At 37.4% G+C, this 18,648-nt stretch overlaps 1 pseudogene; it reads right to left on the bottom strand.

Annotated features, from left to right (window-relative positions):
* Window positions 1-6,027: 6,027 nt before the first annotated feature.
* The window catches only part of LOC122690422, a 119,185-nt pseudogene continuing 106,564 nt past the window's right edge, over window positions 6,028-18,648 (bottom strand).

Here is an 18,648-nt window from a genome sequence, read left to right as displayed (position 1 = left end):
GCAACCCAGGGCCCGCCTCAGACAGTTCCTTGCAGAGCAACCTAGAGCCTGAGAAGTGTGGACCATGAAAGCACATATGCCAAGAGTGGGGGGCAAACCCAGTGCGGCTGAAATACTGTGAGCACTCCCCACATACACCAGTGATATTTGTTTGCAATGTTCCTCCCTCCCCACAGCACTACTGAATAAGTGAACCTAACTAAGTAACCACCTTCACCCCTTTGTGTCAGGGCAGAAATTAAACACTGACGAGACCAACAAACAGAAGAAGCTGAAATAAACAGAGGGAACCACTTCAGAAGTGACAGGTGCAACAGATTAAAACCCTGTTGTTAGCACCGACTACATGTAAAGGGCCTATAGATCTTGAGAAATATAAGCCAGATCAAGGAGCTATCTGAAACTGAAGTGACCCCACACTGTCTGCAACTGCTCCAGAGAAATTCCTAGATATATTTTTACTATTATCATTTTTTAAATTTCAAAAAATTTTAAGTCCTCTATTACTCCTTTAATTTTCGTTTTTACAATCTACTGTTATTTTGCAAAAAAAAAAAAGACACTATTTATAATGTTTGTGACTTTTTTTAAAATTTTTTTTAATACTGTATTTTTGAGAGTCTAACCAGTACTCTAGATTTTTAATCTTTGCTTTTGGGTATTTGTTATCAATTTTATACCTTTAAGAACCCAATTTTCAGTACTCATTTTTACTTCGGAGCGAGTTTACTTGCTTGATTTCTCTGTCTCCCTTTTGATTCTCTTTTTTATCCCCGAGGTCACCTCTATCTCCTCCCTCCTCCTTCTCTTCTCTACCAAACTCTGTGAATCTCTTTGTGTGTTCCAGGCTGTGGAGAACACTTAGGGAACTGATTACTGGCTGGATCTGCATCTCTCTTTTGACTCCCCCTTTTCTCCTCCTGGTCACCTTTGTCTCCTTCCTACCTCTTCTCTTCTCTGTGTAACTCCATGCATATCTCTGAGGGGTCCAGACTGTGGAGAGCACATAAGGAATTGATTACTGGCTAGCTAGCTCTCTCCCCTTTTGATTCCCCCTCCTCCTTCTGGTCACTTCTATCTCCCTCCTCCCTCTTCTCTTCTCCAAATAACTCTGTGTACCTCTCCGGGTGTCCCTCACTGTGGAGAAACTTTTCATCACTAACCTAGAAGTTTTATCATCAGTGCTGTATAAATGGAGAAGTCTTGAGACTACTGTAAGAATAAGACTGAAATCCAGAGGCAGGAGGCTTAAGTTCAAAACCTGAGAGCACCAGAGAACTCCTGACTCCAGGGAACATTAGTCGATAAGAGTTCATCCAAAAGCCTCCATATCTACACTGAAACCAAGCACTACCCAAGAGCCAACAAGTTCCAGAGCAAGAAATAACGCACAAATTCTACAGCAACACAGGAAAATAGCCCTGAGCTTCAATATACAAGCTGCCCAAAGTCACACCAAACACACTGACATCTCAAAACTCACTACTGGACACTTCATTGCACTCCAGAGAGAAGAAATTCAGCTCCACCCACCAGAACACGGACACAAGCTTCCCTAACCAGGAAACCTTGACAAGTCCACCTGTCCAACCCCACCCATAGCAAGGAGCCTCCACAATAAAGAGGAACCACCAACTGCCAGAATACAGAAAAGCCACTCCAAACACAGCAATATAAATAACATGAAAAGGCAGAAAAATACTGAGCATGCAAAGGAACAGGAAAAATACCCACCAAACCAAACAAAAGAGGAAAAGATAGGGAATTTACCTGAAAAAGAATTCAGAATAATGATAGAGAAAATGATCCAAAATCTTGAAAACAAAATGGAGTTACAGATAAATAGCCTGGAGACAAGGATTGAAAAGATGCAAGAAATGTTTAACAAGGAACTAAAAGAAATAAAAATAGTCAATCAACAATGAATAATGAAATAAATGAAATCAAAAGCACTCTGGAAAGAACCAACAGTAGAATAACGGAAGGAGAAGATAGGATAAGTGAGGTAGAAGATAGAATGGTAGAAATACATGAAGCAAAGAGGAAAAAAGAAAACAGAATTAAACAAGGACAACCTCAGAGACGTCTGGGACAATGTTAAGTGTCCCAACAATCGAATCATAGGAGTCCCAGACAAGAAAACAAAAAGAAAGACCATGAGAAAATACATGAGGAGATACTAGTTGAAAACTTCCCTATAATGGGGAAGGAAATAGTCACCCAAGTCCAAGAAACCCAGAGACTCCCAAACAGGATAATCCCAAGGTGAAACACCCCAAGACACATATCAATCAAATTAACAAGTATCAAACACAAATAATAAATATTAAAAGTAGCAAGGGATAAACAACAAATAACAAACAAGGGGATTCTCATAAGGATAACAGCTGATCTTTCAATAGAAACTCTTCAGGCCAGAAAAGAATGGCAAAACATACTTAAAGTGATGAAAGAGAAAAGCTTACAACCCAGATTATTAACCCAGCAAGGATTTCATTCAAATATGAAGGAAAAATAAAAAACTTTATGGACAAGCAAAAGCTAAGAGAATTCAGCACCATCAAATCAGCTCTCCAACAAATGCTAAAAAAATTTCTCTAGACAGGAAACACAGAAAGGGTATATAACCTTGAACCCAAAACAACAAAGTAAGTGGCAATGGGATCATCAGTTCAGTTCAGTTCAGTCACTCAGTCGTGTCTGACTGCTTACAGTCCCATGAATCACAGCACGCCAGGCCTCCCTGTCCATCACCAACTTATGTCCATTGAATCGATGATGCCATTCAGCCATCTCATACTCTGTCATCCCCTTTTCCTCCTGTCCCCAATCCCTCCCAGCATCAGGGTCTTTTCCAATGAGCCAACTCTTCACATCAGGTGGCCAAAGTACTGGAGTTTCAGCTTCAGCATCAGTCCTTCCAATGAACACCCAGGACTTATCTCCTTTAGGATGGACTGGTTGGATCGCCTTGCACTCCAAGAGACTCTCAAGAGTCTTCTCCAACATCACAGTTCAAAAGCATCAATTTTTTGGCACTCAGCTTTCTTCACAGTCCAACTCTCACATCAATACATGACCACTGGAAAAACCATAGCCTTGACCAGACGGACCTTTGTTGGCAAAGTAATGTCTCTGCTTTTTAATATGCTACCTAGGTTGTTCAAAACTTTCCTTCCAAGGAGTAAGCGTCTTTTAACTTCATGGCTGCAATCACCATCCACAGTGATTTTGGAGCTCAGAAAAATAAAGTCTGACACTGCTTTCACTGTTTTCCCATCCATTTCCCATGAAGTGATGGGACCAGATGCCACAATCTTAGTTTTCTGAATGTTGAGCTTTAAGTCAACTTTTTCACTCTCCTCTTTCACTTTCATCAAGAAGCTTTTTAGTTCCTCTTCACTTTCTACCATAAAGGTGGTATCATCTGCATATCTGAGGTTATTGATGTTTCTGCTTGCAATCTTGATTCCAGCTTGTGTTTCTTCCAGCCAAGCACTTCTTATTATGTACTCTGCATATAAGTTAAATAAGCAGGGTGACAATATATAGCCTTTTCCTATCTGGAACCAGACTTTTGGTCCATGTCCAGTTCTAACTGTTGTTTCCTGACCTGCATACATGTTGCTCAAGAGGCAGGTCCGGTGGTCTGGTATTCCCATCTATTTCAGAATTTTCCACAGTTTACTGTGATCCACACAGTCAAAGACTTTGGCATAGTCAGTAAGGCAGGAATAGATGTTTTTCTGGAACTCTCTTGCTTTTTCAATGAACCATCAGATATTGGCAATTTAATCTCTGGTTCCTCTGCCTTTTCTAATACCAAGTGGAACATCAGGAAGTTCACGGTTCACGTATTGCTTAAGCCTGTCTTGGAGAATTCTGGGAATTACTTTTCTAGTGTGTGAGATAAGTGCAATTGTGTGGGAATTTGAGCATTCTTTGGGATTGCCTTTCTTTGGGATTGGGTGAAAACTGACCTTTTCAAGTCCTGTGGCCACTGCTGTGTTTTCCAAATTTGCTGGCATATTGAGTGCAGCACTTTCACAGCATCATTTTTTTTTTTTTTTTTTTTTTTTTTTTTTTTTTTTTTAGGATTTGAAATAGCTCAACTGGAATTCCATCACATCCACTAGCTTTGTTCATGGTGATGCTTTCTAAGGCCCACTTGACTTCATATTCCAGGATGTCTGGCTCTAGGTGAGTGATCACACCATCGTGATTATCTGGGTCATGAAGATCTTTCTTGTACAGTTCTTCTGTGTATTCTTGCCACCTCTATCTAATATCTACTGCTTCTGTTAGGCCCATAACATTTCTGTCCTTTAGCAAACCCATCTTTGCATGAAATGTTCCCTTGGTATCTCTAAATATCTTGAAGAAATCTCTAGTCTTTCCCATTCTGTTGTTTTCCTCTATTTCTTTGCATTGATCACTGAGGAAGGCTTTCTTATTTCTCCTTGCTATTCTTTGGAACTCTGCATTCAAATGGGAATATCTTTCCTTTTCTCCTTTGCATGTCACTTCTATTCTTTTCACAACTATTTGTAAGGCCTCCTCAGACAACCATTTTGCCTTTTTGCATTTCTTTTCCGTGGGGATGGTCTTGATCCCTGTCTCCTGTACAATGTCACGAACCTCCATCCACAGTTCATCAGGCACTCTGTCTATCAGATCCAGTCCCCTAAATCTATTTCTCACTTCCACTGTATAGTCATAAGGGATTTGACTTAGGTCATACCTGAATGGTCTAGTGGTTTTCCCTATTTTCTTCAATTTAAGTCTGAATTTGGCAATAAGGAGATCATGATCTGAGCCACAGTCAGCTCCCAGTCTTGTTTTTGCTGACTGTATAGAGCTTCTCCATCTTTGGCTGCAAAGAATATAATCAATCTGATTTTGATGTTGACCATCTAGTGATGTCCATGTGTAGCATCTTCTCTTATGTTGTTGGAAGAGGGTGTTTGCTATGACCAGTGTGTTCTCTTGGCAAAACTTTATCAGTCTTTGCCCTGCTTCATTCTGTACTCCAAGGCCAAATTTGCCTGTTACTCCAGGTGTTTCTTGACTTCCTACTTTTGCATTCCAGTCCGCTGTAATGATAAGGATGTCTTTTTTGGGTGCTAGTTCTATAAGGTCTTGTAGGTCTCATAGAACCATTCAACTTCAGCTTCTTCAGCATTACTGGTTGGAGCATAGGCTTGGATTACCATGATATTGAATGGCTTGCCTTGGAAACAAACAGAGGTCATCCTGTCATTTTTGAGATTGCATCCAAGTACTGCATTTCAGACTCTTTTGTTGACCATGATGGCTACTCCATTTTTTCTAAGGGACTCCTGCCCACAGTAGTAGATATAATGGTCATCTGAGTTAAATTCACCCATTCCAGTCCATTTTGGCTGATTCCTAGAATGTCAACATTCTCTCTTGCCATCTCTTATTTGACCACTTCCAATTTGTCTTGATTCATGGACCTAACATTCCAGGTTCCTATGCAATATTGCTCTTTGCAGCATTGGACCTTGCTTCTGCCACCAGTCCCATCCACAACTGGGTATTGTTTTTGCTTTGGCTCCATCCCTTCATTTTTTCTGGAGTTATTTCTCCAGTGATCTCCAGTAGCATATTGGGCACCTACCGACTTAGGGAATTCCTCTTTCAGTATCCTATCATTTTGCTGTTTCATACTGTTCATGGGCATCTCAGGGCAAGAATACTGAGGTGGTTTGCCATTCCCTTCTCCAGTGGACCACATTCTGTCAGACCTCTCCACCATGACCCATCCGTCTTGGGTGGCCCCACACGGCATGGCATGGTTTCACTGAGTTAGACATGACTGTGGTCCGTGTGATCAGATTGGCTAGTTTATTGTGATTGTGTTTTCAGTGTGCCTGCCCTTTGATGCCCTCTCGCAACACCTATCATCTTACTTGGGTTTCTCTTACTTTGGACATAGGATATCTTTTAACGGGTGCTGCAGCAAAGCACAGCCACTGCTCCTTACATTGGATGGGGAATATCTCCTCAGAGCTGTCCCTCCTGACCGTGAACTTGGAGTAGCTCTTCTTGGCCCTCCTGTGCCTGCGAAGCCTCAACTCCTTGGACTTGGGGTTCCTCCTCTTGGCCACCATCCCTGACCTCAGGCATGGGGTAGCTCCTCTCAGCTGCCGCCCCTGCCCTCGGGCGTGTGGTAGCTCCTCTTGGCTGCTCCTGTGACATTCCAGGATTATGGGATTATTATAATATAATAATATAATCATATATATAATTATTTATATATATGATAATATAATTATTGGATTATTATAATAATTAACTTAAATGTAAATGGTTGAATGCCCCAACAAAATGACAAAGACTGGCTGAATGGATACAAAACAAAACCCCTATATATGTTGTCTACAAAAGACCCACTTCAAAACAAGGGACACATACAGGCTGAAAGTGAAGGGCTGAGAAAAGATATTCCACACAAATAGAGACCAAAAGAAAGCAGGAGTAGCAATACTCATATCAGGTAGAGTAGACCTTGAAATAAAAGCCGTGAATAGAGACAAAGAAGGGCACTACATAATGATCAAAGGATCAATTAAAGAACAAAATTTAAAAATATATATATATAAATGCATATGCACCCTACATAGGAGTACCACAATATGTAAGGCAAATTCTAACACACATGAAAGTGAATATTAACAGTAACACAATAATAGTGGGAGACTTTAATACCCCACTGTCACCTATGGATAGATCAGCTAAACAGAAAATTAGCAAGGAAACACAAACTTTAAGTGATACTATAGACCAGTTAGACCTAATTGATATCTATAAGACATTTCAACCTAAAAGAATGAATTTCACCTTTTTCTCAAGTGCACACGGAACCATCTCCAGGATAGATCACATCCTGGGCCATAAATCTAGCCTTGGTAAATTCAAAAAATTGAAATCATCTCAAGCATTTTTTCTGATCACAATGTGGTAAGATTAGATGTCAACTACAGGAAAGAAAAGCTATTAAAAATACAAGCATATGGAAGCTAAACAACACACTTCTGAATACCCAACAAATCACAGAAGAAATTTTAAAAAAATCAAAATATGTATAGAAACAAATGAAAATGGAAACACACCAACCGCAAATATGGGATTCAGTAAAAGCAGTGCTAAGGGGAAGGTTCATAGCAATACGAGCCTACCTCAAGAAACAGGAGAGAAATCAAATAAACAACCTCACTCTATATAAAAAGCAACTAGAAAAAGAAGAAATGAAGAACCCCATGATTAGTAGAAGGAGAGAAATTGTAAAAATTAGGGCAGAAATAAATGCAAAAGAAACAAAGGAGACCAAAAATCAAAATCCACAAAGCTAAAAGCTGGACCTTTGGGAAAGTAAATAAAATAGACAAACCATTAGCCATACTCATCAAGAGTAAAAGAGAGAAGAACCAATTCAACAAACTTAGAAATGAAAATGGAGAAATCCAAATAGACAACACAAATACAAAGGATCATAATAGACTACTATCAGCAACTATATGCCAATAAAATGGACAACTTAGAACAAACAGAGAAATTTTTAGAAAAGTGCAACTTTCCAAAACTGAACAAGGAAGAAATTGAAAATGTTAACAGACCTATCACAAGCACAGAAATTGAAACTCTAATCAGAAATCTTCCAACAAGCAAAAACCCAGGAACAGATGGCTTCTCAGGTGAATTCTACCAAAAATTTAGAGAAGAGCTAACACCTATCCTACTCAAACTCTTCCAGAAAATTGCAGAGGAAGGTGAACTTCCAAACTCATTCTATGAGTCCATAATCACCCTAATATCAAAACCAGACAAAAATGCCACAAAAAAATGAAAGAAAAAAAGAAAACTACAGGCCAATACCACTGATAAACATAGATGCAAAAATGCTTAACAAAATTATAGCAAACAGAATCCAACAACTTATTAAAAAATCAAACATCATGACCAAGTGGGCTTTATCCAAGGGATGCAAGGATTCTTTTGTATTCACAAATCAATGAATGTGATACACCACATTAACAAATTGAAAGATAAAGACCATATGATTATCTCAATAGATGCAGAAAAAGCCTTTGAAAAAACTCAACATCCATTTATGATAAAAACTCTCCAGAAAGCAGGCATAGAAGGAACATACCTCAACATAATAAAAGCTATATATAACAAACCACAGCAAACATTATCCTCAATGGTGAAAAATTGAAAGCATTTCCCCTAAAGTCAGGAACAAGACAAGGGTGCCCACTCTCACCACTACTATTCAACATAGTTTTGGAAGTTTTGGCCACAGCAATCAGAGCAGAGAAAGAAATAAAAGGAATCCAGATAGGAAAAGAAGAAGTAAAACTCTCACTGTTTGCAGATGACATGATCCTTTACACAGAAAACCCTATAAAGACTCTACCAGAAAATTACTAGAGCTAATCAATGAATATAGTAAAGTTGCAGGATATAAAATTAACACACAGAAATCCCTTGCATTCCTATACACTAACAATGAGAAAACAGAAAGAGAAATTAAGGAAACAATACCATTCACCATTGCAATGAAAATAATGAAATACTTAGGAGTATATCTACCTAAAGAAACCAAAGACCTATATATAGAAAACTATAAAACACTGATGAAAGAAATCAAAGAGGACACAAATAGATGGAGAAATATACCGTGTTCACGGATTGGAAGAATCAATATTGTGAAAATGAGTATACGACCCATAGCAATCTATAGATTCAATGTAATCTGTATCAAGCTACCAACGGTATTTTTCACAGAACTAAAACAATTAATTTCACAAGGTGTATGGAAATACAGAAAACCTCGGAGAGCCAAAGTATGCTTGAGAAAGAAGAATGGAACTGGAAGAATCAACCTGCCTAAGTTTAGGCTATACAACAAAGCAACACTCATCAAGACAGTATGGTAATGGTACAAAGACAGACACATAGATCAATGGAACAAAACAGAAAGCCCAGAGACAAATCCATACAGGTATGAACACCTTATCTTTGAAAAAGGGGGCAAGAATATACAATGGAGAAAAACAATCTCTTTAACAAGTGGTGCTGGGAAAACTTGTCAACCACTTCTAAAAGAATGAAACTAGAACGCTTTCTAACACTATACAAAAAATAAACTCAAAAAGGCTTAACAATCTAAATGTAAGACCAGAAACTATAAAACTTCCAGAGGAAAACATAGGTAAAACACTCTCTGACATAAATCATAGCACGATCTATTGTGGCCCACCTCCCAGAGTAGTGGAAATAAAAGCAAAAATGAACAAATGGGACTAAATTAACCTTAAAACTTTTTCACAATGAAGGAAACTATAAGCAAGGTGAAAAGACAGCCTTCAGAATGGGAAAATTATAGCAAATTAAGCAACTGACAAAGAATTAACTTCAAAAATTTATAAGCAACTCCTGCAGCTCAAATCTAGAAAAATAAGCAACCCAATCATTAAATTGGCCATAGAAATAAACAGACATTTCTCCAAAGAAGACATACAGACGGCTAACAAAAACTTGAAAAGATGCTGATTATCAGAGAAATGCAGATCAAAACTGCAATGAGGTACCATCTCACACTGGTCAGAATGGCAGCTATCAAAAAGTCTACAACCAATAAATACTGGAGATCGTGCGGAGAAAAAGGAATTCTCTTACACTCTTGGTGGGAATACAAACTAGTACAGCCACTATGGAGAACAGTGTGGAGATTCCTTAAAAATCACTGAAAATAGAACTGCCATACTACCAAGCAATCCCACTGCTGGCCATACACACCAAGGAAACCAGAATTGAAAGAGACAGGTGTGCCCCAATGTTCATTGCAGCACTGTTTACAACAGCCAGGACATGGAAGCAACCTAGATATCCATTGGCAGACGAATGGATAACAAAGCTGTGGTAAATATACACAGTGGAATATTACTCAGCTATTAAAAACTATGCATTTTAATTAGCTCTAATGAGGTGGTTGAAACTGGAGCCTATTATACAGAGCGAACTAAGTGAGAAAGAAAAACACCAATACAATGTATTAACACATATATATGAAGTTTAGAAAGATTGTGATGATGGTCCTATATGCGTGACAGCAGAAGAGACACAGATGTAAAGAACAGATTTTTTCACTCTGTGGGTGAAGGTGAGCATGGGATGTTTTGAGATAATAGCATTGAAATATGTATATTATCATACGTGAAATAGATCTCCAGTCCTGGTTCGATGCATGAAACAAGGTGCTCAGGACTGGGGCACTGGGATGACCCTGAGGGGTGGGATGGGGAGGGTGGTGTGAAGGGGGTTCAGAATGGGTAATACATGCACACCCATGGCTGATCCATGTGAATGTATAGCAAAACCCACCACAATATTGTAAAGTAATTAGCCTCCAATTAAAAAAAAAAAAGCAGAAACACTACTTTGCCAACAAAGGTCCATGCAGTCAAGCCTATGGTTTTTCCTGTAGTCATGTATGGATATGAGAGCTGGACTATAAAGAAAGCTGAGCGCTGAAGAATTGATACTTTTGAACTGTGGTGTTGGAGAAGACTCTTGAGAGTCCCTTGGACTGCAAGGAAGTCCATGCAGTTCATCCTAAATGAGATCAGTCCTGGGTGTTCATTGGAAGGACTGATGTTGAAGCTGAAACTCCAATGCTTGGGCCACCTGATACGAAGAACTGACTCATTTGAAAAGATCCTGATGCTAGGAAAGATTTAAGGTGGGAGGAGAAGGGGATGACAGAGGATGAGATGGTGGGATATCATCACCAACTCAATGAACATGAGTTTGAGTAGACTCCGGGAGTTGGTGATGGACAGGGAGACCTGGCATTGTGCTGTTCAAGGAGTTGCAATTAGTAATTCTATTAACATTTATGTGTCAATTATTATTTTTGAAATAAAAATTAAGTGTCAGGTTAGTAGTGTGACATATTAAATTTTATTTTGTATTACAGAATATTTATAAATGGTAATAACAAGACAATGTATACTGTATTTTTAAAATAGCCCAGGAAATAAATGGTTTTCAATAAAACAAGAAGGTATATGAGCACTTTCATTAGTAAGCAAAATTATGAAATAGTTATTTTTTTGACTGGGTTCTGGGTATCTTCCAGTGTAAAGAAATTAGAAGTTTTTCAAACAGCTGCATACTGTGCCAGAAGAAGAAAAAGGACCTAAATTTTTCACTAACATACTTTAAAATGGATTTTTTTAAATAGAAAAACTTAGTTTTAAAAAGTGATTTGTCTTTCATTCAAGTGGTACCAGCTGATGATACAAAAAGTTGACCGATTATATTTCTTAAGCTTCATCAGAAATGTCATGTGTGAGAGAGATTTTTGTTTTTATGTTTAGAAATGAACACAGAAATTTTTACATATCATTTTCTCAAAGCCTCCAGAAAAACTTTGTACAAGCGTATTATATATACTTGTTAAATAAAAGATGGATGATTATATTCACACTCAGGAATCAATTTATGAAAAAATTCTTATTTAAAATCCAACTTAATTTTTCCTCATTTATTTTGTCTCTATGTCTGCTGCTTCTTTGAAGTAGATTCTAAATTTTTTTTATTGCAAATTGCATTTGTTATTGTTGATGTTCAGTCCATAAGTTTTGTCCAACTCTTTGAAACCTCATGCACTGTAGCACACCAGGCTCCTCCATCCTCAAATATCTCCCAGAGTTTGCTCAAATTCATGTCCATTGAGTTAGTGATGCTATTTAACCATCTCATCCTCTGCCACCCCTTCTCTTTTTGCCTTCAGTCTTTCCCATCATCAGAATCTTTCCAATGAGTCTGCTCTTCACATCAGGTGGCCAATATGGGAGCTTAAGCTTCAGTATCACTCCTTCCAATGAATATTCAGGGTTGATTTTCTCTAGCATTGACTGGTTTGATCTTCTTGCAGTCCAAAGGACTCTCAAGAGTCTTCTCCAACACCACAGTTCAAAAGCATCATTTCTTCAGTACTCAGCTTTCTTTATGGTCCAACTATCACATCCGTACACAATTACTGGAAAAACTATAGCTTTGACTATATGGATCTTTGTCAGGAAAGTGATGTCTCTGCTTTTAATATGTTGTCTAGTTTTGTCATAACTTTTTCCCCTAAGAAGTAAGCATCTTTTAATTTCATATCTGCAGTCACCTTCTGCAGTAAATTTGGAGCCCAATAAAAGAAAATCTTTCATTGATTCCACTTTCCCCCCTTCTATTTTTCAGGAAGTGATGGGACTGGATGCCATGATCTTACTTTAATGTTGAGTTTCAACCAACTTTTTCACTCTCCTTTTTCATTCTCATCAAGAGGCTCTTTAGTTCCTCTTCACTTCCTGCCATTCGAATGGTATCTTCTGCATATTTGAGGTTGTTGACATTTCTCCTGGCAATCTTGATTACAGCTTGTGAGTTATCCAGCACAGCATTCTGCATGTAAGTTAAATCAGGAGGGTGACGATATACAGCATTGTCATACTCTTTTTCCCCGTTCTGAAGCAGTCAGTTGTTCCATGTCCAGTTCAAACTGCTGCTTCTTGACTTGCATATAGGTTTGTTAGGAGAAAGTAAGATGGTTTGATAGACCCATCTCTTTAAGAAGTTTCCAAAAAAAAAAAAAAAATTTCCATAGTTTGCTGTTATCCATGAAAAGGCTTTAGTGTTGTCAATGAAGCAGTAGATGTTTTCCTGGAATTCTTTTGCTTTCTCCATAATCCAATGAAAGTTGGCAGTTTGTTCTCTGGCTTCTTTGCCTCTTTGAAATTCAGCTTGTACATATGGAATTTCTCGGTTCACATTCTGTGGATGCCAAACTTGAAGGATTTTGAGCATAAATTTGCTAACATTTGAGATGAGTGCAATAGTGTGGCAGTTTGAACTATTTTTGGCATTGCTCTTCTTTGGGATTGAAATGAAAACTGAAATTTTTCATGCCCATGGCCACTTCTGAGTTTTCCAAATTTACTGATATATTGAGTGCATCACTTTACCAGCATCATTTTTGAGAACTTTAAATAGCTCAGCTGGAATTCTGTCACCTCCACTAGGTTTGTTTGTAGTAATACTTCCTAAAGCCCACTTGACCTCACACTCCAGGATGTCTGGCTCTAGGTGAATGACCACACCATAGTCCTTATCCAGGTAGTTTTTTATATAGTTCTTCAGTGTATTCTTATCTCCTCTTCTTAGTCTCTTATGCTTCTGTTAGGTAAAGACCATTTATTTTCTTTATCATGCACATCCTTGCCTGAAATATTCCTAGATATCTCTAATTTTCTTGAACAGATTTCTGGTCTTTCCCATTCTATTGTTTTCCTCTATTTCCTTCCATTGTTCACTGAAGAAGGCCTTGTTATCTTTCCTTGCTCTTCTCTGGAAATATGCATTCAATTGGGTATATCTTTCCCTTTCTCCCCTGCCTTTTGCTTCTCTTCTTTTCACAAGGATTTGTAAAGCCTCCCCAGACAACCCCTTTGCATTCTTGTATATCTTTTTCTTTGGGATAGTTTTGATCACCATATCCTGTACAATGTTAGGTACCTCTGTCCATGGTTCTTCAGGCACTCTGTCTACCAGATCTAATCTCTTCAATCTATTTGTCACCTCCACTATATAAGGGATTAGACTTAGGTCATAATTTATTGACTTAGTGATTTTCCCTACTTTCTTCAATTTAAGTCTGAATCTTGCAATAAGAAGTTCATGTTCTGAGTCACAGTCATCTCCAGGTATTGTTTTGCTGACTGTATAAAGCTTCTCCATCTTTGCCTGCAAAGAACATAATCAGCCTGACTTTGGTATTGACCATCTGGAGAATCTTCTCTTGGCCTCTTTGAAAAGTGTTTTTACTATGAGCAGTGCATTCTCTTTTTTATATTATTTAAATTAAGAAATAATGATGACACATTTATAGGAGACTTGGAAAATAAAGAACAAAGTTTCATATAGTTCCACTCTATACAATTACTTTTAAAATAGATAAATTGGAGTTTCAATAACAAACTCAAAAATTAACAGAATGAATATATAGAAAAATAGAAGGTTATAGTAGCCCAAAAACCACCATGAATCAACTCAATATAATTAAGATTTATACAATTTTTACACAGCAATAGGATTCAAATTCTATTCAAGTTCCTGTATACTATAAACTAGGAGACAACTGGAACATATCCAGTGACATAAAACATGGTGCAAAAATATCACAGTCTAAGGGTAATGAAATCATACAGAATCTGTTTTCTTATCTCTGTGGAATTATTTTGGAAATAAATATCAAAAGATATTTTGAAAATATTCTACATATTTTCAAGTGCAATGTGACATTTACCAAGAGAGCTCTTAGATTTAGCCATTGTAAGCCTCAATAATGATAAAAGACTGAAAAACACAGAGGGTGATTGCAAGAAGAAAACATTTAAATGAGAAATCTCAAAATGAGAAATTAATATCAAAGATATGTTTCAAAACTTATGTATTTGGAAATTAAATCTCCATTTTTAAATGATGCCATAAACTTATTAAGTGAAGTCATAACAGGGAATATTATAAAATGTTTGTAGCAGAATAAAAAAAAAATTACCAGAATCTGTTGCATGCAGCTGAAGTTGCTCAATGCAAGTAAATGCAATATGGAATCTTGAATAAGTTATGAAAATAAATAATGGACACTAGCATAAAATTCTGTGAAATTTGAACAAAGCCTTTACTTTAATTAGTACTGTATCATGTTAAAAAAATACTGTATCATGTTAATTTCTTGTTTTGTTTTTACAACCTAGTATTTCTTTATATTCTCAAAATTGGATTAGAAGTTTCAAGCCTCATTCCAAAAAATTGTTAATAACTAACACAATAAACTTTCTAAACTTTTGACAGTATAACTAGCTGCCAAAATACATAGAACTATATACATAGATCATCAGATTGTTTAGTTGTTTTTAAACATGACTGCTCACTAGAATCACATCTGGAGTTTTGGAGAAAAAAAGCAGTACTTGGATATTTGTATTTTTCAAAAAATTCCAAGATAATTCTGATATGCATCTGGATTTTAAAGAGTGATCACAGGCTTTTTTTCCTATCAAATGGTAGCTTTAATGATAAAGAATTTAATTATTTTTTGTAGACCAGTCATGATATGATGGTATTAAGCAAGTAACAGTTACATTATCATAATAGTAAAAGATGTTTGACGGTTTTCACAATTAATAGTCAGGTAAAAAATGAAATATAATTAAAATTTCCAGCCATAATGGAAACATTATTAACCTAACAATACAAAATAATTGCGTAAAACTAGGATGGTTAAATAGAATGAAGTGGTAAGTGGAGGTGCATACATGCACAGGTTTTCATCACCCAAGCCAACCTATATCTTTTGGTTGGTACATATGATCATTTACATAAGTAATTAACCATATATATAATCCTTTTATAATTTTCTTAATTGCTTCAGGTTTATATTATATAAGTCTTTTCCTTATATTTTGTTTCCTGCCTAGAGAAGTTCCTTTATCATTTGTTGTAAAGCTGGTTTGACGGTGCTGAATTCTCTTAGCTTTCGATTTCTCTGTCAAAGCTGGACAAGAGTCTTGCTGGGTGATGTCTTCTTGGTTGTAGGTTCTTTCCTTTCATCACTTTAAATATATTCTGCCATTCCCTTCTGGCTTGTAGAATTTCTATTGAGAAATCAACTGATAACCTTATGGGAGTTCCCTTGTTGCTTTTCCCTTGTTGCTTTTAATATTCAATCTTTGTCTTTAATTTTTGCCAATTTTGATTTATGTGTGGTTCTCAGTGTGTTCCTCCTTGAATTTATTTTGCCTGGGACACTCTGCACTTCCTGAACTTGGTTGATTATTTCCCAGGTTAGGGAATTTTTCAGATTTTAATATCTCTTCAAATATTTTCTTGAGTCATTTCTCTCATCTGCTTACAGGACCCCTATAATGTTAGTGTTGGTACATTTAATGATGTCTCCAAGATCTCTTAAACTGTCTTCATTTTTTTTTTCATTCTCTTTTCTATATTCTATTCTGTAGTTGTGATTTCCACCATTCCATTGTCCAGGTCACTTACCTGTTCTTCTGCCTCTGTTATTCTGCTATTGATTCCTTGTAGTGTATTGTTCATTGTTCATGTTTGTTCTTTAATTCTTCTAGGTATTTGGTAAACATTTATTGCATCTTCATTCTACTTCTGAGATCCTGGATCATCTTCACAATTATTATTCTGAGTTATTTTTCTGGAAGTTTGCCTATCTTCACTTCATTTAGTTATTCTTTTGGAGTTTTTCCTTGTCCCTTCATCTGGGGCATAATCCTCTACTTTTTTCATTTTAATTAACTTTTTTGATGTGGTTTTCTATCCAGCTGCTGTGGAATTGTAGTTCTTCTTGTTTATTTTGTCTTCCCTCTGGGGGATGAGGCTAAGAGGCTTGTATCTGCTTCCTTATGGGAAGGACTTCAGTTCAGTCACTAAGTTGTGTCCGATTCTTTGGGATCCCATAGACTGCAGCACTCCAGGCCTCCCTGTCCATCACCAACTCCCAGAGTTTACCCAAACTCATGTCCATTGAGTTGGTGATGCCATCCAACCATCTCATCCTCTGTTGTCTCCTTCTCCTCCTGCCTTCAATCTTTCCCAGCATCTGGGAGAGACTAGTGGTGGGAAAAACTGGGTCTTGCTCTGGTGTGCAGGAACTTGCTCAGTAAAACTTAAATTTTTACTGAGTTTTACTCACCTCAGTAAAAATGACTGAGATTGGGCTCCCTCCCTGTTAATTGTTTAGCCTGAAGTGACCCAGCCCTGGGATCTACAGGCTCTGTGGTAGGGTTAATGGTGACCTCTAAGGGGGCTTATGCCAAAGGACACTTTCCAGGACTGCTGCTGACAATGCCCCAATCCCCATGCTGATTCATTGCCAACCTATGCTTCCACTAGAGACTTTCCAACACTGGCAGTTAGGGCTGGTTCAGTCTTCTGTGAGACCACTGCTCCTTTCCGCTGGGTCTTGGTGTGGGCCAGATTTTGTTTGTGTTCTCAAGAGTGGAGTCTCTATTTCCCCCAGTCCTTTGTAAGTCCTGTAATCAAATTCTTCTTGCCTTCAATGTCAGATTCCCTGGGGATTCCCAGTCTCTTTGCTAGATTCCCATGCTGAGAAGACTGAAGTGGGAATCAGAATCTTCACAACAGTGGTAGAACTTTCGTATTTTTGTTCTCCAGTTTGTGAGTCTCCCACCTCCTGGGTATAGGATTTTATTTTATTGTGATTGCATCCTTCCTATTGTCTTGTTGCAGCATCTTCTTTTTCTTTGGATATGGAGTATCTATTTTTTGGTGGGTTCCAGCCTCCTTCTGTCAATTGTTTTTCAATAGCTAGTTGGGATTTTGGTGTCCTTGCAGAAAGAATTGGACATGCTTACTTCTACAACGTCATCGTTCAACCAACGTGTTCTCTTGATAAAATTCTGTTAACAATTGTTCTGCCTCATTTTGTACTCCAAGACCAGACCAGCCTACTCCAGTTATCCCTTGACTTCCTACTTTTACATTCCTATTCCCTATGATGAAAATGACATCTTTTTTGGTATTAGTTCAAAAAGGTCTTGAAGGTCTTCATAGCTTCACCTTCTTCAGTATTAGTGATTGGGGAATAGACTTGGATTATTGTGACGTTGAAAGGTTTGCCTTGGAAATGAACTAAGATCATTCTGTTGTTTCTGAGATTGTTCCCAAGTACTGCATTTCAGACTCTTTTATTGACTATGAAGGCCATTCCATTTTTCCCCTAAGAGATTCTTGCCCATAGTAGTAGATATAAATGATCATATATTTTTGCCTTTTCATTTTGTCCATGGGATTCTCCAGGCAAGAATACTGGAGTGGGTGGCCATTTCCTCCTCCAGTAGACCATGTTTTGTCAGAACAATTCACTATGACCTTTCTGTCTTGGGTGTCCCTGCATTTCATAGCTCATGATTTCATTGAATTATGCAAGCCCCTTTCCCATGAAAACCTTGTGATCTATGAAGGGGACAAGTTGCATACTAAACTATTTCATTATTTCCATGTTAGATGTATTCAATTAGTGATTTTAGAGGGAGATATGCCACGAGAAGACCACTTAAATCAAAGAAAATCTCCCCTTACTCTCACGAAAAGAAAGTCAGCTTTCTGATAAATTGTGGCTGTGGGTTTTATCTAACATGTATTCTAACTTAAACTCTTGCACAATATATGGTTTACTCTTCATCAGAACTCAATAAACCTCTGAGAAGTAACACTAGACTCTCTAAACTGACCACTTACATTGTTTCTTTATTTTTTCAAATTTTTAAAAGAAATTACATGTGAATACCTTCGATATTCCACCCAATCCCTGAGAAGTCAGTAAATATCTGTAACTTGTCTAATTAATCATTCAAGAACCTTGTAGAAATGTGAGAATTAAAAAGAAAAATAACTATGAGTTACCTACTCAAATGGCAATATCTGTGAGACAGTGTATTTCTAGGAATTATTACAATTCTCATAACTTTGGTTTGGAGCTGCAATTGTGTAGTGTATTATTTCACAAGATGTTGC

This window comes from Cervus elaphus, chromosome X, assembly GCF_910594005.1.
Source record: "Cervus elaphus chromosome X, mCerEla1.1, whole genome shotgun sequence".
Classification (NCBI taxonomy): Eukaryota; Metazoa; Chordata; class Mammalia; order Artiodactyla; family Cervidae; genus Cervus; species Cervus elaphus.
This window is presented reverse-complemented; position numbering and strand designations above follow the sequence as displayed.